The sequence below is a fragment of the Beta vulgaris genome, chromosome 8 (genome assembly GCF_026745355.1).
Source record: "Beta vulgaris subsp. vulgaris cultivar EL10 chromosome 8, EL10.2, whole genome shotgun sequence".
Classification (NCBI taxonomy): Eukaryota; Viridiplantae; Streptophyta; class Magnoliopsida; order Caryophyllales; family Amaranthaceae; genus Beta; species Beta vulgaris.
This window is the reverse complement of record NC_079209.1, coordinates 29,051,263-29,078,055: the sequence shown is the minus strand read 5'-3', so window position 1 is coordinate 29,078,055 and position 26,793 is coordinate 29,051,263. Positions and strand designations below refer to the sequence as shown.

General features: G+C 35.9%; 2 non-coding genes across 2 annotated transcripts; both read right to left on the bottom strand.

The window, feature by feature from the left end:
- Positions 1–14,545: 14,545 nt before the first annotated feature.
- Positions 14,546–14,651, bottom strand: LOC125492955 (small nucleolar RNA R71). Its single transcript, XR_007269344.1, has one exon. It is a non-coding gene; the product is annotated as a small nucleolar RNA R71 (small nucleolar RNA).
- A 6,441-nt stretch (positions 14,652–21,092) lies between these two features.
- On the bottom strand, positions 21,093–21,198 carry LOC125493016 (small nucleolar RNA R71). The gene has a single exon (XR_007269398.1). It is a non-coding gene; the product is annotated as a small nucleolar RNA R71 (small nucleolar RNA).
- Between the last annotated feature and the right edge of the window lie 5,595 nt (positions 21,199–26,793).

Here is a 26,793-nt window from a genome sequence, read left to right as displayed (position 1 = left end):
TGCCTATATGTTGTATTACTAATAAAATCTACCAATAAATACATTAAACTAAGTATATGTGATATGTTAGAGGTGTTTATAACTTAAAGTAGCATGAAACAAGTCATATTCATTCATTTGGGAAGGAAATGGCCCAAAATGGCCTAAATGGGCTAATTTTGGTTCCAACTTGCCTATATGTTGTATTACTAATAAAATCTACCAATAAATACATTAAACTAAGTATATGTGATATGTTAGAGGTGTTTATAACTTAAACTAGCATGAAACAACTCATATTCATTCATTTGGGAAGAAAATGTCCCAAAATGGCCTAAAAGGTCTAATTTTGGTTCCAACTTGCCTATATGTTGTATTACCAATCAAATCTACCAATAAAGACATTAAACTAAGGTAGGAGAAATGTGTTGACCATAGTGTCTTTCCACATCACATCCAACAAGGTAGGAGAAATGTGTCTCCATGACCAATTGATGTTCAGCTTCCGTATAGAAATACCGATCCAAATACCATACTTGGCTCGCCATTCACCTAGTAAAGAAACAATTAGAAATCCAAACATGAAATTATAATAAGCTAAGTATGATAAATTACATCTATTTAGCTGTTGGTCTTCCCAAATGATCAAACTCTAAGACCATATCTCCTGTGTTGCGGAGATTCATCGTGGGACCTCGTTTACTCTTTCTGGATGCCTTTGGATTCTCACTTGACTTCTTCCCGCTCCCTTGTGCACCATAATATGTAGTGGTCTGATGTGGATCTAAGAATCAAAATAAGGAAATTAAATTAGAGAACGAACAAGTAAATTACATATTGAATATTTACAATATTGAAATAAACGCGAACCTAAAGGAGTTGGCAGCCCATCGCCTGTCACCTCAATGCCAAGTAAAGCATTCCTATCAGCCTCTAGCTCAAATCTCTCCATCCATGCATCTTCCGCATCTGCAGCACGATCACTGTCCTCTCCCTGGTCAGGCTCCTTTTCTGGGTGAAAAGGGGCATCAGACTCCAATGAATGATCGCTCGAATCATCACTATCATATAAAGATTTCGCGAATAGTGCAATACATATGTACATGCCATATAAGGCATACTCTCATGGTCCTAGGTCTAGATCCCTATTGGATGGTACAAAATTATCCTTTAGAATCAGGCCCTAGATAAATCTTTCTAATGGATTTTGCAATGGCTAGAAGAAAAAAGGAAAGAATGCATGATAGATTGTTCTTTTCCATTAAATTCAACCATCCTACAGAAAAATTTGTCGATCATCTTAGAATTATGGAGGAAGCAACTTTCAGAATGCTTCTGAAACAAATTGAGTATGGTCATTGAGCATAACTCTCTGCTAATGATTTTTGGGTTCCGAGTACATCACCTCACAAATAAGGGGTTCAATTTGTTACTATCATTTTTACATCATAGTTAGCATTTATTATGATTCATTGAATCAAGCCCTAAAGGGTCTAATGATCACGTAAATGTAGGCCCAATTATATCAAGATGCCCACGAGAAATAGTCAACAAATGTCAATAGTCAATGATCCATAGAAGAAAGCTCAACTATCAACAATCATCAAGAGATAGTGGTTGAAAGTTAAGCAACGAGAAAGATGATGACGTGGCTGGAAGTTAACCTAATTATGAAAGCATGCAAGAACTTGGGTAATGGAACATGATTGTCATGGAGCCAGAAAATGGCAGTTGTGATTTGAATCATAAATGATTCAAATCACTTCCCTCCAAGAAGCAAGGAAGTTATACATGTCTTCGCAGTATAAATACAAGAAGGAACATCAGAACAAAACAAAAAACACAACACACAACAAACGTGCAATGTACTTTTCTCTAGCGTAGCTTTACCTAGATTAGCCAACCCCCTTGTGGGGTTATAGTTATCCTCTAGCCTAGAATTAGAGCATGTATTGAGTTATCAAGTTTGTTCAATCTCCAATTTTAGTCGAAATCCATGGAGGTATTCATCTTCATGTTTGTCCTTTAATTGTCCCGCCTGGTTTATCTTTATGTGTGTTATAGAATCTTTCCAGAAGTTTATGACATAAGTGGGAATATTCAACTTTAATTAATAGATTAATTGTTGTGTTGATCATCTTATTTAATACACGTCGCCTGAAATTATTAGGCGTTATAGTTTAATTATATTAGGCTATTATAAATACGTTAGTAAGGTTTTATCAAATTAAAACCGGTAACCCCTAGGGACTAAGACTCCCGTGACATTCAGTATCTAACTATTGGGTATCCATTGACTTGTTTGCAAAGTCATCCAACTGAATTTGCACCAACAAGTGGTTAATAAAAACCTGGTTTCTATCCTTCTTCTTATATTTCATTTACCTGAAAGATTGACCTTATTCCCCTATACTTTCATATCTATTCGCATCTTTCAAAACTTAAGTTTTAGATGAGTTTATTGCATATTCTGACCCTGAAGTGCTCAAATTGTTTATTTTTAACGAGAAGAGTGAGATTGCCACACCATAACAATTATTTTTAGGAGAGATTGCCATTTCATTCTTCTTTTTTTTTTTTTTTTTTTTATTTTGATTCTTCTTCTTATTTCTTAGTTTTTTCTTTTGATTTTTTTTTGGGATCCCTCTCCTTACTACTACATGGAGTTTCATGGGACCTTATCCATAATTTTTATGGTCTCATTGTATACTTATTAATAATCGAAAAGTATGCTAATGCATTTGACACTCTTGTGATGGTTGAATTGTTATTTACTATAAAGGTCAAATTTATTTAGCACCTTAAATAAGTATTTCTCGAAAATTACCCGTAATTTATTATTTGTATTTTTTTTTCTCATTTCTTGTTCAATCTTTTGTTTGATGGAAGTACATAGTTGGAATAACAACCATTCTCAATATTATGTAGACAATAAATCAAGGTTTTGAAATAGTTGGTTTGACTTGGAGAGATTGGGTCTTTTCGAGTATTTACACCCACCTATTATTTGGTAGCATATTTCCTTTTCTATTTGTCTAATAGATTATGATTTGCGAAACATGTGCTTGTTGATTTCATGTCTCTCTCCCCTCCTTTTCTTTGATCGTCTTGTTCAAGCATTTGAGGACAATGCTCTATTATGGCTTTTGGGAGGTGTATATACTTTATTTCATTATTTTTCTCATAATCACAAAAATCTAAAATCTAAAAAAATTTTGTTTTCCTAATTTCTTTTGTTCTTATTATCTCTTTCCTTCTTTCTTTCTAAAATTAAAAATATAAAAAATATATTTTCTTGTCTTTCCTTTTCGTTTCCTTTCTTTCTTCTTTTTTTTGCGTTTTATTTTGAGTTTAATTTTCTTTTTTAAAAAATTGAAAAAATATACAAAGCACGAAGCATTGCGCTCCATGCTCGCAAAAAATGTTGTAGGAACTAGATAAATTTCTCAAACATTCGCTGCACTAGTAGCCAATTTTAGTTGGGCCCGCAGTCAACAGTGGAGCTTCACCCTTTTTTTTTCCCATTCATTATCGGGTCTTTCTTGGGCGCGAAGTAGGTTAGTTTGGTAGCTCGCAGAACTCATAACCTTTAGGTCACATGTTCAAATCATGTTTTCGCAAAACTTGAATTATATCAAAAAGTTTTGTTTAAATGGTCGTGCACCTAGTAGCAGCGAAGAACCCAATTTGTTTGTTGGTTTCATTTCATTTTTTTTTTTTTTACTCTTTTTTCTTTCCCCTTTTGTTACTTTTTCTATTTTCTTTTTCTCTTTTCTTACTCTCTATAATTTCGATTGTATAAATTCTCTTAACCCTTAGTTTTAAAGGAGCTAAGTAGGAAGTAGGAAGTAGGAAATTATCACCCATTTTTCCCTAGTTTAGATTAATTTTTGGTTTTAGATACGACTAACTTTATAGTTTAGATTAGAGAGAAAATTTGACAGATTTCAAACAAAGATTAGATATTTTGAAATTCATGGGGTGGTAACTTCTATTGAAGTATAAGAAATTAATTAATAAGAAATTTCTTAAGCTTTCTCATATATAGTGCTTATTTATCTTCTTTTCTTTAATAAGTAGGTTAATCTCTAATGCATTTGTTGCTTGAATATGTTGTTTTAATTAGGTTAGAGTTTTCCTTTTTGATTGTCGATCATGGATTTAGAGTTAGATTTTTTTCACATGCAATTTTGACTAGCTTAATGATGATTAATGAGTAGATTTTGTGCCAGAAGTATGGTGATGCTCTTAAGCTGGTTGATTTGAGACACTAGTAGAATAAACGCTACTTGCTACGGTTAAAAAGTGCCCTATTGCCGCGGTTTTGGGCGCGCAGCAATTAAGGGGGTAGAAATAGGTATTAATAATATTGCTGCGGTTTTAAACCGCAGCAATATATACCAATATTGATGCGGTTTTTTAGGCCAAACCGCAGCAATATTTTAATTTTTTGGTGACATGTAACATTGCTGGCATGTAATATTGCTGCGGCTTCTGGCCCATAACCGCAGCAATATTACTTTTTAATTCAGAAAAGGTACTTTTTATTTACAGAAAAGGTAATATTGTTGCGGTTCTGGGCCAGAAACCGCAGCAATATTACCTTTTCTGTAAATAAAAAGTTATATTACTGCGGTTCTGGGCCAGAAACCGCAGCAATATTACTTTTTGTACAAAAAAAAAAAGCAATATTGTTGCAGTTTCTGGCCCAGAATCGCAGCAATATTACTTTTTTTTTAATATTTTTTTGTTATACATTAGTGATGAGGAAGCTATATATGCAACCTTTATGAAGCTATGCAGCAATATGCTAATAAATTTAAAAAGCCATATCTGTAGCATATACATAGAAACACGAAAGAGTGTTAACAAAATTTAAAACAATATACATCATCACATTATTGTAACAAAATCCAAAACAAGTCAAATTACTCATATAAAACATTTTATACCTTTAATTTTGGTCAATAGGTTGCTCGAGGACTGTTATACCTTCTTGGTGATCCATTCGCATGTAACTATTTTCAGTATCAGACACATTCATCATGTCATCATTTGGGATTGAGAAAGGGGGGATATCATCAAACTTATCATATTCTTCTTCGTCGTCAACATCACCCACTCCTAAAATTCGCCTTTTACCATTAACAACAATGCACCATTGAATGTCTACGGGATCAGATACATAGAACACTTGTTTTGCTTGCGATGCGAGGATAAAAGGTTCTTTAGTGTCACGCAGACGACTCATATCGACTAGAGTAAAACCGCACTCATCCCTTTGCAAACCACGTCTATTATCCGCCCACTTGCATCGAAAAATAGGCATAGTGAAGTCACAATAATCGAGCTCCTATATTTCTTGAATGATCCCATAATATGATTGTGTAGCATCAATCGGAGTTTTATCCTTTGCACTCGCATACTCCCTAGATGATGCAACCGTTGAAACCCCACAATTCTGGACCACCTTTGATTTCTTATCCTAACGTTCAGTGTAAAAGGTATAACCATTGATATCATATCCTTCATAGGAGTTAAAACTGTCACGTGGACCGTATGCCAACCACTTAATTGTATCAGGTACATGATGGTTGTTTGCAGACAATTCACCGATTACTTTATTGTGAAACCAGTCAATGAACGACCTGTTATGCTCATTCATCAACTGCCCTCCCCCTTTTGACGGATTTTTGTGACGCAATTCACGCATATGTCTTTCTAAGTACGTGATTAACTTCAGTAACATGGTGCAACACGAAAAGATGAGCTTTATGCAACTCATCCAATGAAGGTGCAATATGTCGCATTCCGACCCCACCTTTGCCTTCTAATCTACCCTCGTGTCTGGACTTAGGATGACCTATCGTCACAGCGTTAGCAAAATAAGAAGAACAATATCCTCCAACCTCTTCGACAATTGTTCCTTGAATAATACTCGCCTCTGGTCTTGCTGGATTTCTTCACTTTCTTTTTCAAAGAACCCATACGTCTCTCAAAAGGGTATGCCCATCTTAAAAACACAGGACCACACAGTTAATCTCCTTACAAATGAAGGACTAAGTGAACCATAATGTCAAAAAAAGAAGGTGGAAAATACATCTCAAATTGACAAAGTGTGATCACCACCTCATTTTGCAAAGCATCCAACTTATCAGGATCAAGTACCTTGTTGCATATGGTATTGAAAAATGAACACAACCTCGTGATAGCAAGTCTGACATGTTTTGGAAGAATCCCGCGTATTGCAATCGGCAAAAACACTTGCATCATCACATGACAGTCATGAGACTTCAACCCAATTAATTTCAGATCAGTCATAGAAACAAGTCTCTCATGTTAGATGAGTATCCAGTGGGAACCTTAAACCGTATAAACACTCACAGAACAATCGTTTCTCTTTCCTAGACAATGTATAGCAAGCTGGAGGCAAATACGTTGTTGTTCCCTTTCCTTTCTTAGCCTTTTCCTTAACCTTTGGCCATAAATTAGGCCGAATCTTCAATTTCTCCATACCTCTATGAACATTAAGACCATCCTTAGTCTTTCCTGGCATATTCAACAAAGTACCGATAATTGCATCACAAATATTTTTTTCAATATGCATTACGTTGAGACAATGTCTAACTGGTAAGTATTTCCAATAAGGAAGTCTCCAGAATATAGACTCTTTTTTCCAAATCACCATCGTCTTCCGAAGGTTTAACCCCCTTAGCAAATACTGTTCCCATCCCCTAACACGATATAAACTTCTTTTGCAGTTAACGGTCTAGGAGCTGGAGCATTTTCAACAAACCTGTTAAATGGTGCTTTTTTCTTTCGATATGGATGAGAACTATGTAGGAATTGCCTATTAATGATATAGACATGTTTCCCACAATGTGGCAAATGTGTAGCCTCCATACCATTCTCACAAATGGGACATGCCTTTTTCCCTTTGACCTTATACCCCGATAAATTCCTACAAGCAGTATAATCATTTATAGTACAGAATAGCATAGCACGAAGCCTGAAATCTTCATTAGAATACGCATCAAACACCGTAATACCTTCGTCCCACATCTTTTTGAGATCTTCGATGAGAGGTGCAAGATATATGTCTATATCATTTCCCGGCTGCTTAGGCCCAGAAATTAAAAGAGACAACATAATATATTTCCGTTTCATGCACAACCATGGAGGAAGATTGTATATCACTAAAAGAACAGGCCAAGTACTATGTTGACTACTCAAAGTACCGTAAGGGTTCATTCCGTCCGTACACAATGCAAGTCTCAAGTTCCTAGCTTCCTGACCAAAGTCTCTATATCTGGAATCGATAGCTTTCCATTGAGGAGAATCTGCTGGATGCCTAAGCATCCCGTTTTTCTTTCTCCGTTCAACATGCCATCTTAGGTTTTGTGCATCTTCTTTTATAGAAAAGAGCCTCCAAAACCTTGGCACAACTGGAAGATACCACAACACTTTCGCAGAAGGACCAGTATTGCCCGGTCCGGGCACAACCCCATCCGGCAATTCGTAGCGGGACTTACCACACCTTGGGCATTCATAAGGGTCCGCATACTCATTTCGATATAGCATGCAATCATTCGGATATGCATCGATCCGCTCATATTCCAAACCCAAAGGACACATTAATTTTTTGGCATAGTAGGTAGATTTTGGTCACAAATTCTCATCAGGAAACATATCTTGTAAAGATTCTAAGAGTTCTGTGAAGCCTACATCAGTGAAATTATGTTTCGCTTTTATGTTGAAAAGAGTTAAAACCCCACTCAATTGGGTGTATTTTGTACACCCTAGATAAAGGGGTTTCCTAGCAGCTTCAGACAAACTGTCAAACACTCGTGACCGCTCATTAAAATGGTCACGAGCCCCTTCCAACATCTCACCTATGATCACCAAACTCTTCACCTCAGTGTCACTATTATCTTCTTGTCATTTTCATCACCTACTACATCATCACCTTCAATCCTAACATGATCTTCTATCACAACTTCATTCTCAACCCCGACATTCGACATATCAATCTCTAATGAATTACTAGTGCCAACATCAATCCCTATACTGAGTATATTTTCCCTGCTCACCATGCCATAACTTAATATAATACTCAGCCCTAAATCCACGACGAATAAGATGATCCCTTATGGTCCTAATATCAGAAATCATATTCACATTGTAGCAATCAACACATGGACAATAAATCTCAGCCTCGCAAGTAAGTTGTTGATGTTCTACAGCACGTTTACAAAACTCATTCACACCTTCTACGAACTCCAACGTATTCCGCTTTCCATACATCCAACTTCGATCCATTTCTAAAAACCCCAACACATACATAATAAATTATATCAATTTAAATTCACATAACTCCAACACATACAACAAACTATATTCAATGCATGCTTCCATTGGGTCCTTATCACTCCAACCTAACCCATCCTTAAACGTCCAATCCCACTAGTGAATGCATGTATCATCTTTATTCTAAGTAAAATTCGGCACATTTCCCTTAGTTCTCCAAGTACACGATAAAGATAATTGTTTATCTTATATGTACCCAAAGAACAAATTAGGGAAATGACTAACCGTATTTCACTTAGAATCAAAGAATCAACACACATTCACCACCTAAGTGAGATGTGACGTTTAAGAACAGTCCCAAAACGGGGACTATTCAAGACTTACTCCTAATGAGTAAGTCTTGAACGGGTATCTAGGCAATATGATGTACATAAAAACAATCGCATTCAAGCGATTCCAAGTATTCACCAAACAATAATCGCATTCAAGCAATTTCAAGTTATCATCAAACAAAAGTACTAAACCATTCCTTAGATTTCCCTTCCCCTCCCATTGGTAAGTCTATCAATATAAAGGCATTGCATGCATATCATTTTAAACAAAGAATTACAAAAACATCACAATAACTTAAGCATAAATAATCCCGTATAACATATTAGGGCATACAAAAACTAAAGCAAAATTATCACAAAATCAGTTTTTAATACTCAAATCTTATAACTAAGCATATATAACTTTATACTAATCATTTTAAACTACAATTTAAGCCAAACATTTATTAAAACACTAATTAAAAAAATTTACAAAAAAACTAACCTAAGATGATAAAACAGCGAGGAACACCGGAAATTGAGGGAGAAGCACCGGAAATTCAGAGGAAAAGCGCCGGAGGAGAAGCACCGGAAATTTGAAGTGGCGCCGGTGAAATAGAAGCGGAGGATCGAATTCTTGGAGCAACGAAGGAGAGAAGCGGAGGAAGTCAAACTCGCCGGAAAACGAAAGAGGAAATCGCCGGAAAACGAAGGAGCGAATCGCCGGAAAGTTGTTGCAGACGTCGCTGGAAGAACGAATTCGCCGGAGGAGAGAGAGAGTGTGTGTGTGAGAGTCGAGAGTGTGAGAGAGTTTAAGAGAGTACTGTGAGAGTCGTAAAATTAAAACTCGCCCCCTTTTTTTTTTGCTGCTAGCTAATATTGCTGCGGTTGCCACGTAGGACCGCATCAATATATTAAAAAAGTATTTTTTTTTAATATATTGTTGCGGTCCTACGTGGAAACCGAAGCAATATTAGTTGCTGTGGGCCCCACATGCTTTTCAAAATTGACCCGTTGAACAATATTACTGCGGATTTTGGCGGGAACCGCAGCAATATTGTCATTTTCAATTTTTTTTATTTTTTTTTTGCTTATTATATTGCCGCGTATAGGTAAAACCGTAGCAATATCAGTGCAGCAAATAGCATTTATTCTACTAGTGAGAAATCGGAGTTGTATTATTGTCGATCTTGTGATTAATTAAGTACATGATAGATTATACGTAGTTTTGCAGGTTTTAGATGTGATCAATCTACTCATTGCATACTTATGGAGTATACGTCACATGCCTAAAGAACTGACGCAAATGGTCATGAGTAGACGATTTGCATTGGATTGTAATTAAAGTCCAATGCAAATACCCATAGCAAATGAATGGCAAGAGGATTTGCGCCCCACGGTCCAAGAAAATCGACGCACATGACTAAAGCAGATGGTGTGATACATATATGATATGATCATTTTCTATAAGTGATATGAAATAGAATAGTAATTATGTGGAGTTCTAGTTCTGTTAGAATTCTATGTAATTTAGGGTTTTATTTAAGTAAGTGTGTAAATGATAAAGGAATCCTATTATGAGTAGGAGTCTAATTCCTTATCATTGAGTCTTAATAATTATTAGGATTAGGCGTGTGATTAGGTTAATTATCTTTTATCTTTAAGCTTTACTAGTCCTAGTAGGTTTAGGAAAGTATTGTAGTATATAAAGGCTATTCGGCCATCATAATAAAGTAGAGAAGTTTTAGATTAAAGTGTTAAGCTTGTGCTTGCATAGAACTGAGTGTTCAAATACACAAACCGCGACTTTGTGTGATCTTGGAGCTGAGACTCACAAGAGAACCTCTTAAACTGCGATTTAAGAGCCTATCCCTTTTATTCTTATTGTTGTTCGTCCATAAAATCATAAAAACACAAAAAGAGTTCGAACCGCCAACAAAAATCACATCAAGTGGTATCAGAGCAAGGTGCATTGCGACGGCGCGTGAGGGCGCGTCCGGTGTCCAAATTGTGATGTTTTTGCTTTTGTGTAAAGCTAACATATAGGGATACGTTGTGTCAAAATTTCAGCTCAATCCGATAAGTAACGAAGCCACAACGAACGAAAATATTTGATGCAAATTTCTGTTTTCGGACAGATTACACACTATAGGTAAAATAAAAACTGCATTCGATTGGCTTATTATTTTTTGATGAAATTTTGGTCGAGTGTTTAGAACACCAAAGGGTATGTTGTGACAAAATTTCATGAAATTTAGAGGTGTTTTACTTAGGTTTAAGATCTCAAACTTTTATTCAAAATATCTGGGAGTTTCTACATTATGATAAACCAACTATGAATTATCGTTTCCATTCTTATGATGAGTTGACAACTGATGAAATTCTTGGTGAATTGTCCATACGTCTACAACCAAAGTGGGATTTGATATATGACTTGAATCAATATTCTTTGGATGAAAAGCTTAATAGTTATTTGGAAGATGATTCTTGCACTATAGAGGACGAATTTTCAGATTTGGTTTTCATTGTTCAAGATGACGAAAAGATTGAAACTTTTTCTTTTCCTAAGGATCAAGATTTAATCTTTGAAGTTTCAAATGAGGAAGATTCAATACTTCACATTGATGCAACAAAATATATACCTTTAGTTGAAGTTCCTTGTGCATTAACCAATCTAATCACTTCTGATGTTCACGATTCAAAGGTCCTTCATGTTATTTTTAGGCGAAATAACAAAGTGAGTCTACAGTCATGTTGGAGTTTTGGAAGATTAAAACTTTGTAATGCCAAGCATGGTACAAATCGAGACAAGATTCAGATTGTTAACATTATTGTGCGCTTGATTTGGATGATATCTTGGAGTGCTTAGAAGACCCTTGAGGACAAGGATGTTTTTCAAGAGGGAGAGGATGATAAATATATGATATGATCATTTTATGTAAGTGATATGAAATAGAATAGTAATTATGTGGAGTTCTAGTTCTGTTAGAATTCTATGTAATTTAGGGTTTTATTTAAGTAAGTGTGTAAATGATAAAGGAATCCTATTATGAGTAGGAGTCTATTCCTTATCATTGAGTCTTAATAATTATTAGGATTAGGCGTGTGATTAGGTTAATTATCTTTTATCTTTAAGCTTTACTAGTCCTAGTAGGTTTAGGAAAGTATTGTAGTATATAAAGGCTATTCGGCCATCATAATAAAGTAGAGAAGTTTTAGATTAAAGTGTTAAGCTTGTGCTTGCATAGAACTGAGTGTTCAAATACACAAACCGCGACTTTGTGTGATCTTGGAGCTGAGACTCACAAGAGAACCTCTTAAACTGCGATTTAAGAGCCTATCCCTTTTATTCTTATTGTTGTTCGTCCATAAAATCATAAAAACACAAAAAGAGTTCGAACCGCCAACAAAAATCACATCATGGTGTCTTGTATCCAAAGATTTGTGTCGAATGTGCTTTTATTGCGATGCAAATCCTTGAATCATACGATTCGCATCTGACGCCTAGGCTCATCCGATGCAGATGAGTAAAGCAGTTGGGTTTTTAGATTCAGAGATTTACATCGGACCTCAAAACCCATCCAACGCAGATCCACCATTGGGTTTTTGGATTCGGGGATTTGCATCAGATCACAAAGCCAATCAAACGTAGATCGTTAGTTGTGTTTTTGGATCCAGGATTTGCATCGTCATGGCCCATTCGACGTAGATCTCTGGCCCATCCTGTAAAGCCCAAGATGTGTTCATTTACAACACATCTCATGTTACGATTTAATATAGAGTCTTTCCCCTTTTTTATAAGCTAAAATGCATGTCAATGATGCTCTTATTAGGAGCCATTTTATGCTAACTTTCTCCATCTAGATGTAGTTTTCTCATTTTTGTCGATTTGCATGTTTTAGGGAACTGTTTCTATACTTTCTACTATTTTATGACTGCTACACTGAATTGGAGAGGTTTGAAGGCTCCTATGCTAAGTTTCAAGGTCCTGAGGATACTTTACGGGACCCTTTGGAAAAAGAAGAGTTGAAGACTTGGCAGTTGAAGCCAAGAGCGAAGAAAAGCACCCAAGCCCGATCGAGCGCCCACAAGCGACAACAAGCAGTTTTGTTGCGGGGTCGATCGGGCGTCCTTCCCCCATTTGTTGCTTGCAGTTGCAGCCTGATCCGGCAGGTTAGTCCGATTTCATCGGATGTGTGTGCGTGCATTGATGCTAAAGCTTGAGCGGCCCAATTACATCAGATGGTTGGCAATTGCATCAAGCATTGGTTTTTTTTATGCTGTGATCGAAGTGCTGAGCCCGATTTCATCGGGCGTATTTGGCCCGATCGGGCGCTTGACCCGACACACTTATCTTAATATTCTCGGGTTATTTCTTTTATTACTTTTCTTATCTGTTTTAGGTTGAGTTTTAATAGGAAAAGCAGAATATTGTTGTGAACTTTTTTGTTTAACCTTTGTTTTCATATTTTGCTCTAGAGTTATTCACAAACTTTAGTTTATTAATTCTCTCTTTGGATCAAAGATTAGATCTTTGGATTTTTCACAAGTTCAATAAAGTTCTTCAATTTGGTAATCTTCATTATTTCTTTCTTTATTATTGTTTAGATTCATTTCTTTGTTATTTACAATTATTTCAAGTATGAATTTTTATATTGATTTTGTTATTGTTTTCATAAACATGATGAGTAGTCATATTTATAGAATTGTAGGGATCTATGTATGCAATGAGGGATTGATAGATGTGTCTAATTGCCTTTTATTTTTATTATTGCTTCCTATGGTTGAATCGTTCATGCAAGATTTATACCTGATTTGTATTTCTACTATCGCAATAGTGAATCTACTTCGATAGGAGAGATATTGTATAGGCTTTCAGTCATTAGGCAGAGTGATCCTTGACCATGCGAGAGCGGTTAGGTGATCTTTGAGGGAGGTAATGTTCGAGAGAAATTACATGTGCCCTAGGTAAATTGACTATTTAGGTAGTTGTTATTCGTCCCTGATTTTATGAATTGTATGCATAGGGATCCATGATCCTAGTTCTTTATTAATTGATTCATTTCCTCATATTTAATTATGTTATTGGCTTAGTAGTTTAGTAAAACAACACTTTCATCTTATTTAGTTAGTATAATATTAGATTTTAATTCAGATACAATAGTATAACTATGTCTCTATAGATTCGATCCTGACTTCCCTGACTACTTCTTAGTGGACCTTAGGTTATTTTTCATAAGGTGATAAGACTTTAGCCTTTCAAATTTTGGTGCCGTTGTCGGGATACAGTTTATTTTTATTCTTTTTAAATTATAGTATTACACTAACTTACTCTGAAGAACAACTGCTCTTCGGAGCATCTAACATTTGTTTTAGTGTTTTTGGTGAATGAGCAGGAAATTAAAATCCCCAAATCTCATTCCATTTAATCTAGAGATTGAAAAGACTGCTCGTAGACTTAGAAAGAAAACTATGCAAGGAAAGTTGTCTGTAGGGACACCTTCCCAACAAATCCCTTCTCCACTATCCTCACCACATCAAGAATTCTCTACCACACCTATTTCTCTTAAAATGGGTGAGAATGTTACACGAACCTTCAGGGATTATGCACAATCAACCATTTCCTAATAATATACCCAATGGGGTACTGATGCCTACTATCACTACTACAAATTTAAAATCAAGTCTCATGTTCTGGATATGGCTCAGAATAATTAGTTTGCTGGGTTACCATCTGAAGACCCAAATCAGCACTTACAACGATTTTTAGAAAGGTTGTGCTACTCAGAAACAAACTAGTTTTACTACTAGTGAGATGAAGCTGATTTTTAATTGGCTTTTCTCTGCGAGACAAAGCTCTGTTTTGGTATAATAAGCTGCCTTCCACTATCACCACTTGGGCATAACTATCAATTATTTTCTTCTCATGTGGTATCAGAAGACTGCAGATATGCGTCATGCAATAGTGAGTTTCACCCAAGATCCTGGCGAGTCATTGTATGAAGCTTGGGAAAGATTCAAGGATCTGCAACGCCTTTGTCCTCATCATGATTTAGACTAATGACATTTGTATCAGATTTTTTACACGAGTTGATGCATATACAAGGCATGTAATTGATGGAGCCTCCGGTGGGTTCTTCATCGATAAGGCTATAGAAGGAGGGTATGAACTTATGGAGAAACTCGCTTCTAATCAAGCGTTTACTATTCATTCGGCAAACATGATGTTGAAGCCTATTCTTTACTGTCCGGGCAACTAGCTACTCTAAACCAAAATATCCAATCTTTGAAGCTAGGTACTAATTCCTCCTAGCTCCCATATGAGTGTTAGCGCGATGGCTAGTGCTTGTAGTTACAATGCTCTCATTTGTGATTCTTAAGGGAGAACTAAAACTCTCAAGAGTACCCTACAATCCTATCTTCTAATTTTGGGGGCAACCGTGAGGCAGTCAATGCTTCTTAGTCACAACCCAGGGGTTAGTTAGATCCTTATTCAAACACTTATAACACAGGGTTGAGAAATCATCCAAACCTCTCATATAGGAGCAATAATGTATTGAATCATCAACCTCAATAACCATATGTGCCTCAAAATCAAGTTCTACAATATCAACCTCAACAACAAGCTCCTCTTGGCTTATATGTAAATCAAGCTCCACAAAAACCTATTCCTACTTTTGATCCAACTATGTTAGAGTTGAAAAACATGATATTTCAGATGTAGAAAGGTTTTAATGTTGTGCAAACATATACAAAAGCTCGGCCATAAAAGTTGGGTATACATAACATGATGTTGGAGACTCAACTAGCTCAGTCAGCTAGTTATTCTTGTAGTAGGTTGTCTGGGTCATTTCCTTCACAGCCAATGCAAACAATGAATACTAGCAATGCCATCACTCTTAAGAGTGGAACGCAATATGATACCTGGGTCTATGCCAATTATGGGAACTCTGGGTCTCAGAAAACTTCTTCCCTTGGATGTATCTCGCCCTCTTGAATAGAAGATACGCCTGGGATAACACTTATCACAGGATGATCTTCAAGGCAAAATGCAATTATGTACCGGGAGATGGCTACTATTTTGCCGTCATAAGATATGCGACAGGATACGACATTGAGGATGAAGACTACCATGCCATGGCAGGAGTTGTTTGTCGGGATCATCTCCAGAAGATTCCTATTCGGGATTTTTCTTTTAATTAACTTGTAATATTTATCTTCAAATAGATGAATATTAGTATTTATGAAATTACTTATAAAAGTAATTGTCCAATTATAATAGGAAATAATTAATAAAATAATATTATTTCATGGCAGTTTAACAAATTATTACGTGTCATTCGATGCTTGTTTTTCTCTAAATAATAAATGCCTTTTAATTAAGTGGCTAAGAAAATAAGCGGATAAAAGTTTAGATCTTCATCTATAAATATGTATAAGGAAACAACATATTTCAAGATTAGGAAACAACATCTGTGAAGGTCAGTGATGGATTTTACTCGACTATTAATGTTTCGTCCAATATGTCCAACATATATATAAACCTCATCCCTATAAATGTTTAAACCATCCTAAAGCATTGGATATTATGTATGAAGATAAGAAAAATTTCACAAGAGAAGAATCCATCAAATGGAACACTACAATCGATAAGTGTTTTGGTAAACATCCTATAATACAAAAGGATCCAAGATGCTTAAAAAATCTAAGGTCTTTCAAATAGGGTCAGATTTATATTTGATGCAAGCATGGATATTTCCAAAACTTGACATAAATGATCAAGTTACTTCCTTATTGGTGTGTAAATCTTGGGGTAAAGCTATCATGGAAGAAATCTGGCAGCCAGATATACCTTGAAGATATCTAAAAAGGCTCTTTGTTAAAGGTAACACAAACAGTATAAAGATTTCGCGAATAGTGCAATACATATGTACATGCCATAAATGGCATAATCTCATGGATCCCTATTGGATGGTGCAAAATTATCCTTTAGAATCAGGCGCTAGACAAACCTTTCTAATGGATTTTACAATGGCTAGAAGAAAAAAGGAAAGAATGCATGATATATTGTTCTTTTCCACTAAATTCAACCATCCTACAGAAAAATTTGTCGATCATCTTAGAATTATGGAGGAAGCAAATTTCAGAATGCTTATGAAACAAATTGAATATGGTCATTGAGCATAACTCTCTACTAATGATTTTTGGGTTCTGAGTACATCACCTCACAAATAAGGGGTTCAATTACATCATAGTTAGCATTTATTATGATTCATTGAATCAAGGCCTAAAGGGTCTAATAATCACGTAATTGTAGGCCCAATTATATCAAGATGCCCACGAGAAGTAGTCAACAAAAGTCAATAGTCAACGATACATAGAAGAAAGCTCAACTATCAGCAATAATCAAGAGATAATGGTTGAAAGTTAAGCAACGAGAAAGATGATGACGTGGCTGGAAGTTAACCTAATTATGAAAGTATGCAAGAACTTGGGTAATGTAACGTGATTGTCATGGAGCCAGAAAATGGCAGTTGTGATTTGAATCATAAATGATTCAAATCACTTCCCTCCAAGAAGCAAGGAAGTTATACATGTCTTCGCAATATATACAAGAAGGAACATCAGAACAAAACAAAAAACACAACACACAACAAACGTGCAATGTACTTTTCTCTAGCGTAGCTTTACCTAGATTAGCCAACCCCTTTGTGGGGTTATAGTTAGCCTCTAGCCCAGAATTAGAGCATGTATTGAGTTATCAAGTTTGTTCAATCTCCAATTTTGTCGAAATCCATGAAGGTATTCATCTTCATGTTTGTCCTTTAATTGTCCAGCTTGGTTTATCTTTATGTGTGTTATAGAATCTTTCCAGAAGTTTATGACATAAGTGGGAATATTCAACTTTAATTAATATATTAATTTTTGTGTTGATCCTCTTATTTAATACACGTCGCCTGAAATTATTAGGCGTTATAGTTTAAATATACTAGCCTTCATTGGCACGCGATGCGTGCGTTAATTTCAAATTTTGTTATTCTATTAGATACTCCATTCGTACTTTATTTATGATTAAACTTAAATGTGAAAAATTCAACAGTTAGATGAATTTAGATATATTAATTCGCTAATGTAAAAAAATAAAAAGGTTGTGAGTGATTGTTAACATTAATTTTTGTGAATGAATATTGAGCAAAGAACAAAAATAATGAGTTGGTTTAACTGAATTAAAGAGTATCAAAGGTAGTGAATGTTAGACTTTTCATGTGCACGTTATGCATGCCATCTTTTTTATAAGGTATAAATATTTTGTCCATTTAATTTTTGATTGAAGTATTTGATGCATATACCATTTTAAACTTGTTTTAAATGGCAAGTTGGAGTTTTAAATGATTTGCTTTTGTAATTTTTTTCATTCCATTAATTAAATCATTAAGGATATTTTAGTCACTTCAAAAGAGGACACCACACCTCCTCCCTTGACTTATATAATAGAGATTAGGCTATTATAAATACGTTAGCAAGGTTTTATCAAATTGAAACCGGTAACCCCTAGGGACTAAGACTCCCGTGAAATTCAGTATCTAACTATTGGGTGTCCATTGACTTTTTTGCAAAGTCATTCAACTGAATTTGCACGAACAAGTGGTTAATAAAAACCTGGTTTCCTTCCTTCTATTTCATTTACAAGAAAGATTGACTTTATTCCCCTATACTTTCATATCTATTCTCATCTTTCAAAACTTAAGTTTTAGATGAGTTTCTTGCATATTATGACCCTGAAGTGCTCAAATTGTTTATTTTTAACGACAAGAGTGAGATTGCCACACAATAACAATTATTTTTAGGAGAGATTGCCATTTCATTCTTCTTTTTCTTTTTTTTTTATTTTGATTCTTCTTCTTATTTCTTAGTTTTTTCTTTTGATGTTTTTTTGGGATCCCTCTCCTTACTACATGGAGTTTCATGGGACCTTATCCACAATATTTATGGTGTCATTGTATGCTTATTAATAATCAAAAAGTATGCTAATGCATTTGACACTCTTGTGATGGTTGAATTGTTATTTACTATAAAGGTCAAATTTATTTAGCACCTTAAATAAGTATATCTCGAAAATTACCCGTGATTTATTATTTGTATTTTTTTTTCTCATTTCTTGTTCAATCTTTGGTTTGATGGAAGTACATAGTTGGAATAACAACCATTCTCAATATTACGTAGACAATAAATCAAGGTTTTGAAATAGTTGGGTTGACTTGGAGAGATTGGGTCGTTTTTGAGTATTTACACCCACCTATTATTTGGTAGCATATTTCTTTTCTATTTGTCTAATAGATTATGATTTGCGAAACATGTGCTTGTTGATTTCATGTTTCTCCCCCTCCCCTCCTTTGATCGTCTTGTTCAAGCATTTGAGGACAATGCTTTATTATGGCTTTTGGGAGGTGTATATACTTTATTTCATTATTTTTCTCATAATCACAAAAATTAAAAATCCATCCGACGCAGATCCACCATTGGGTTTTGGATTTGGGGATTTGCATCAGATCTCAAAGCCAATCCAACGTAGATCGTTAGTTGTGTTTTTGGATCCGGCATTTGCGTCGTCATGGCCCATTCGACGTAGATCTCCGGCCCATCCTGTAAAGCCCAAGATGTGTTCACATCTCATGTTACGGTTTAATATTGAGGCTTTTCCCCTTTTTATAAGCTAAAATGCATGTCAATGGTGCTCTTAGGAGCCATTTTATGCTAACTTTCTCCATCTAGATGTAGTTTTCTGATTTGGGTCGATTTGCAAGTTTTAGGGAACTGTTTCCATACTTTCTACTATTTTATGACTGCTACATTGAATTGGAGAGGTTTGAAGGCTCATATGTTAAGTTTCAAGGTTCCGAGGATACTTTACGGGACCCTTGGGAAAAAGAAGAGTTGAAGACTTGGCAGTTGAAGCCAAAAGTGAAGAAAAGCACCCAAGCCCGATTGAGCGCCCACAAGCGACAACAAGCAGTTTTGTTGCGGGGTCGATCGGGCGTCCTTCCCCCATTTGTTGCTTGCAGTTGCAGCCTGATCCGGCAGGTTAGTCCGATTTCAGCGGGCGTGTCTGCGTGCATTGATGCTGAAGCTTGAGCGGCCCAATTACATCAGATGGGTTGGCCCGATTGCATCAAGCATTGTTTTTTTTGTGCTGAGCCCGATTTCATCGGGCGTATTTGGCCTGATCGGGCGCTTGACCCGACACACTTATCTTAATATTTTCGGGTTATTTCTTTTATTATTTTTCTTATCTGTTTTAGGTTGAGTTTAAATAGGAAAATCAGAATATTGTTGTGAACTTTTTTGTTTAACCTTTGTTTTCATATTTTGCTCTCGAGTGACTCACAAACTTTAGTTTATTACTTCTCTCTTTGGATCAAAGATTAGATCTTTGGATTTTTCACAAGTTCAATAAAGTTCTTCAATTTGGTAATCTTCATTATTTCTTTCTTTATTATTTTTTAGATTCATTTCTTTGTTATTTACAATTATTTCAAGTATGAATTTTTTTATTGATTTTGTTATTGTTTTCATAAACATGATGAGTAGTCATATTTATAGTATTGTAGGGATCTATGTATGCAATGAGGGATTGATAGATTTGTCTAATTGCCTTTTATTTTTATTATTGCTTCCTATGGTTGAATCGTTCATGCAAGATTTATACCTGATTTGTATTTCTACTATCGCAATAGTGAATCTACTTCGATAGGAGAGATATTGTATAGGCTTTCAGTCATTAGGCAGAGTGATCCTTGACCATGCGAGAGCGGTTAGGTGATCTTTGAGGGAGGTAATGTTCGAGAGAAATTACATGTGCCCTAGGTAAATTGACTATTTAGGTAGTTGTTATTCATCCCTGATTTTATGAATTGTATGCATAGGGATCCATGATCCTAGTTCTTTATTAATTGATTCATTTCCTCATATTTAATTATGTTATTGGCTTAGTAGTTTACTAAAACAACACTTTCATCTTATTTAGTTAGTATAATATTAGATTTTAATTCAGATACAATAGTATAACTATCCTCACCACATCAAGAATTCTCTACCACACCCATTTCTCTTAAATTGGGTGAGAATGTTACACGAACCTTTAGGGATTATGCACAATCAACCATTTCCCAATAATATACCCAATGGGTTACTGATGCCTACTATCGCTACTACAAATTTAAAATCAAGTCTCATGTTCTGGATATGGCTCAGAATGATTAGTTTGTTGGGTTACCATCTGAAGACCCAAATCAGCACTTGCAACGATTTTTACAATGTTGTGCTACTCAGAAACAAACTGGTTTTACTACTGGTGAGATGAAGCTGATTTTTAATTGGCTTTTCACTGCGAGACAAAGCTCTGATTTGGTATAATAAGTTGCCTTCCACCATCACCACTTGGCAAAACTATAAATTATTTTCTTCTCATGTGGTATCCTTCTCAAAAGACTGTAGATATGCGTCATGCGATAGTGAGTTTCACCCAAGATCCTGGCAAGTCATTGTATGAAGCTTGAGAAAGATTCAAGGATCTGCAATGCCTTTGTCCTCATTATGATTTAGACTAGTGGCATTTGTGTCATATTTTCTACACGAGTTGATGCATATACAAGGCATGTAATTGATGCAGCCTCTAGTGGGTTCTTCATCGATAAGGCTATAGAAGGAGGGTATGAACTTATGGAGAAACTCGCTTCTAATCAAGCGTCTACTATTCATTCGGCAAACATGATGTTGAAGCCTATTCTTTACTGTCCGGGCAACTAGCTGCTCTAAACCAAAATATCCATTCTTTGAAGCTAGGTACTGATTCCTCCTCCCATACGAGTGTTAACGCGATGGCTAGTGCTTGTAGTTACGATGCTCTCATTTATGATTCTTATGGGAGAACAGGAACTCTCAAGAGTACCCTGCTATCCTATATTCTAATTTTGGGGGCAATTGTGAGGCAGTCAATGCTTCTTAGTCACAACCCAGAGGTCAGTTAGATCCTTATTCTAACACTTATAACCCAGGGTTGAGAAATCATCCAAAAGTCTCATATAGGAGCAATAATGTATTGAATCATCAACCTCAATAACCATATGTGGCTCAAAATCAAGTTCTACAATATCAACCTCAACAACAAGCTCTCTTGGCTTATATGTAAATCAAGCTCCACAAAAACCTATTCCTACTTTTGATCCAACTATGTTAGAGTTGAAAAACATGATATTTCAGATGTAGAAAGGTTTTAATGCTGTGCAAACATATACAAAAGCTCAGCTATAAAAGTTGGGTACACATAACATGATGTTGGAGACTCAATAGCTCAGTCAGCTAGATATTCTTGTAGTAGGCTGTCTGGGTCATTTCCTTCACAGCCAATGCAAACAATGGATACTAGCAATGCCATCACTCTTAAGAGTGGAACACAATATGTTATTCTAGAGATGCCTAAGGATGATCAGGTTGAGCCAGAAAAAAATGAAGTTGTCATTGAAAATTCCACAGCTTTGGAAGAGGCTAACAATGTAGAGAAGCCGACAATAGCTAAATAAGTTCCATCTAGTACTCCTGTGATCAAGGTACCGTTCCCCAATCTCTTGTAGAAGACTAAGCTTGATCACCAGTTTGGTATGTTGTTGGAGGTGGTGAAAAATCTTCAGGTTACTCTCTCATTTATCGAACTTATTACTCAAGTTCCTGCATATGCTAAATTTTTAAAGGAAATTCTAACTAGGAAGAGAGCCTTTAATGAAGTTAAGACTATAGCTTTCATTGAACAATGTAGTGCTCTTTTGCAAAACCAGTCCCCACATAAATGGAAAGACCTAAGGAGTTTCTCTATCCCTTGTAACATTGGCACCAATTTTATTGATAAAGCTTTATGTGATTTGAGTGCTAGTGCTAGTGTCATGCCTCTTACTTTTGTAAAAAGCTTGACATGGGAAATTTAAAATGCACCAATATTACGCTTCAAATGGCTGACCTTTCTGTTAAATACCCCTAGAACGAACCTGTGAGAGTTGGTTAATTTTTTATTCCTGTGGATTTTGTTGTGCTTGAGAGGGAGGAAGATACTCAAATACCAATAATTTTAGGATGATCATTCCTTCATACTATTGAAGCTGTTATAGATGTTAAGAATGTCAAGTTAACTTTGATTGTGGGAGATAAGAAAGTTACTTTTAGTTTGACCAATGCTCTAAAAAGTCATATGCTAGAGGAAGCCTGTTATAGAATTGATGTCATTGATGTACTAGTTAATGATGATATGGCTCAATCCCTTCTGCGAGATCCATCGGAGGCTTTGTTTTGTTTTGAATCTTCTACAGGTGAAGTTAGCCCCTTGAGTGCTAAAATGGATGGCTTAGAAGCAACTCTTACATGTGAAAAGCATGATAGTATAATTATTACCAGTCACGAGAGGGAATAATTAGTACATGATACTTAATCGGTGGAGGTAAAGAAACCTGAGCTAAAACCCCTTTCCCCTTTTATAAGATATGCTTTTATGGATGAATTTGAATATTATCTTGTGATTATTAGTGATTCACAGAATGATGGTCAAATGTCTCTATCTTTTATTTGTTTTGAGAAAATATAAAAAGGCCATTGGATATAGTATCGATAATTTGAAAGGTATTAGCCTTGACTTTTGCATGCATAAAATTAACCTGGAGGATGATCATCTTCCTAGTATACAAGGCCAACATTGTTTGAACTCCAATATGCAGGAAGTTAAGAAAGAGGTAATGAAATTGGTTGATGCTGGCATCATCTACCTCATTTATTATTCTAAGTGAGTAAGTCTTATTCCAGTGGTTCCTAAAAAAGGAGCTACTACTTGTCAAAAATGACAAAAATGAATTAATTTCTACAAGAGTAGTAATTGGTTGGCGTATGTGCATTGACTATAGGAAATTAAATGTTGCTACCAAGAAAGAAAACTTTCCCTCTCCCTTTATTGGCCAAATGTTGGAAATGCTAGCTTGTCACTCTTACTTTTGTTCTCTAGATGGCTACTCCGATTATTTCTAAATACTTATCCATCCGATGATCAGGAGAAGACCACCTTTACATGCCCCTATGGTACCTTTGCATATCGAAGGATGCCATTTGGACTATGCAATACCCCCACCACTGTCCAATGTTGTATGAGGTCCATCTTTTCTGAGTTCATTGAGTCCATTATGGAAGTATTTATGGATGGCATTAGCGTGTATGGAACTGATTTTGATGCATGTTTGATGAATACGACTAAAGTTTTGAAAAATGATGTGAGTATGGTTGTCTTGTATCGAACTAGGAGTTGTGTCACTTCGTGTTTAATGAAGGAGTCGTACTTGATCATATTATTTCTAAATGAGGCATCCAAGTGGATAAAGCAAAAACTCAAGTGATTGAGTAATTACCTCCTCGTGTGAATGTTAAAGGAGTTCGAGGCTTTCTTGGTCATGCAGGGTTTTACTGCCGCTTTATCTATGATTTCTCTAACATTGCTAAATTGCTTACTCAGTTAGTCCTCAAGGATGCCCAGTTCATGTTTATTGATGAGTGTCTTCTGTCTTTCAACAGGATTAAGCAAGCTTGATTACTGCCCTATTATTCCATCTCCGGATTGGAATCTTCCGTTTGATATTAAGTGATGCTAGTGACTACGGTGTGAGAGTTGTGCTTGGTTAGAGGAAAGACAACATTCTTCATGCGATATACTATGCTAGCAAGACACTAGATGAAGCTCAAGTTAATTGTCTCACCATTGAGAAAGAGCTTCTAAATGTGGTCTATGCACTAGACAAGTTCATGTTAAATTTGCTAGGGGTCCAAGGTAATTATTTATACCGACCATGCTGTATTGAAGTACCTCCTAGCCAAAAGGAGGAAAATCCTAGACTCATTTGGTGGATTTTGCTTCTCCAAGAATTCGAATTAGAGATTAGAAATAAAAAGGGAACAAAAAATGTAGTAGTTGACCATTTGTCCAGTAGTATGAGGATATGGAGGAGGGTTTGCCCATTGATGACTCTTTTCCTGATGATAACCTCCTGGCAGTCACTTCAACCACCCCTGGGTATGTAGACTTTGCCAATTTATATCTAAGTGGGCATACTCCCTCAAGTTGAGTTACCAACAGAGTAAGAAGTTCCTTCACGAGGCTAAAAAGTACTTTTGGGATGACCTTCTACGTTACAAGCTTTGTGATGCACACAATCTATTGGCGTTCACTAGTACAGATTTGATGATTTGCGTCGGACCTGGGATCATTATTTGCGTCGGACGTTGGTTCGACGACACAGGTCTGGACGCAAATTAAGAATACAAGATTTGCGTCGGATATGGAAACGACGCACTTGATTAGCAATTTGCGTCGGACATCACACAACATACTACGTTGCTCTTGAACCCCAGTACACCAACACCATTTGCGTCGCACTCTATGCTACGTGAGACGCAAATCAACCATTTTTTTAATAAAAAAATGTGGATCTGCGTCAATTGTTCTAACAACATGCGACGCAAATCCATCATTTTAGGTCAAAAAAATAAAACACAAATAAAAACACCCAATAACTAAGAAGTTTACATCAAAGAGTTTGTATATTAATAGTGCAAATAATCTGAATGAAGGAAAAAAAATTCAGTTTTATTTCACTTTACAACAAAATTAGGCTAAAAATTACAATGTCACTAACAACGTACCCACAAAATTAATAAAATTAGGAAAGAAGATATATTTTTTTGTTTTCTTCTTGGACGATTTAGAGTAGATCTGAAAATCGAGGTGTTATGATGCTTCTCGAAATTCGGTCATCATTCATCCTCCTCCTCTACCGATTTTTCCTCCTCGAGAGCTAGCCCTTTTCCTTTAAAATCACAGAATCAACAAATCAGGGTAGTTTGATCTCAAAATCAGCAAATCACTAAACAATAACAATCGAGAAATTAGGGCGTAAAAATAAGAAAACACAAAAGATGAATTTGACTGATTATTGAAGTTGTTGATTAGAGAGGAGAGAGAAAATAAGATGAATTTGTTGGTCTTGCGGTAGTGTATTGAAAATTTACCTGAATCTGGACTGAGACCCTTCACCTGAATCTCTAAGAAAACCGGCAAACCCCAAACCATTCATTGAAAATAGAAACGAACGAATGAAGTTGGAGCAAATCTGGTGCGCGTTCATCTTTGGTGAACGAATGAAATTAATTGCAGAAAATAAGTTGAAGTTGTTGCTTCGCTTTATTTTATGGGAAAAGGAGAAGAAGGGGAGCTAGAGAGGAGTAGGGAGATTGGATAGGACATTGAAGAAGGGGAGCGAGAGAGGAGATTGAAGAAGGGGAGCGAAAGAGGAGATTGAGCGGCGTTTAGGAGAGAGAGAGAATGGGAGTTTAGATTAGAGGGGAGCGTTTATTTTTAGGGTTTGAGAGACAAGATAGGAATTTAAAACTAGCGATGGGCTTTTAATTAGGCTGATCTGCGTCGGATGGGCCAAAGGGTCCGATGCAAATTAGTGTTTTGCAACGCACATTAGTAATGTAACGATGTGCGTCGGATGGGCCTCAGTGTCCGACGCACATGAGCTGTATGCATCGCACATCGATAGGGTGCGATGCGTATAGCTCGTATCTGGTACTTATGCAATGATATTTGCGTCGCACTCTTTATAGCATGAGACACAAATTATATTTTTGCGTCGTTTTGCCTTGCATGCGACGCAAATCATCCTTTTTCTACTAGTGGTTGTATCCCGAAATAGGAAGTGCATGACATTCAGAAGCATGCCCACTCCCTTCCATGTGGAGGCCATGTTGGGCCCTCCAAAACTGTAATACCCCAAATTTTCAAAGATTAATTTATTATTTATTAAGGTTTAATATTATTTCCACTTAAAATCATTTTATGATAATGCGATTTTATTTGATAACTATGTTTATTAAAATAATGAATTCATTTAATTTTGATTTATTTAACAAGTTTCAATCAAATCATTTACTTGTTTTATTATTCATTTCATTATTTCTAATTAATCACACTCCTTAAATTTGTTTGTGGGTACGTTTGTTCATGTTGTCCATCCACATTAGTAATCCAAAGCCCAAATATTAGTCCATAGTCCATATGTATTTTGCCAAAAAGAAAAGGGAAAATAAAAAAAAGAAAGAAGATGAAAAC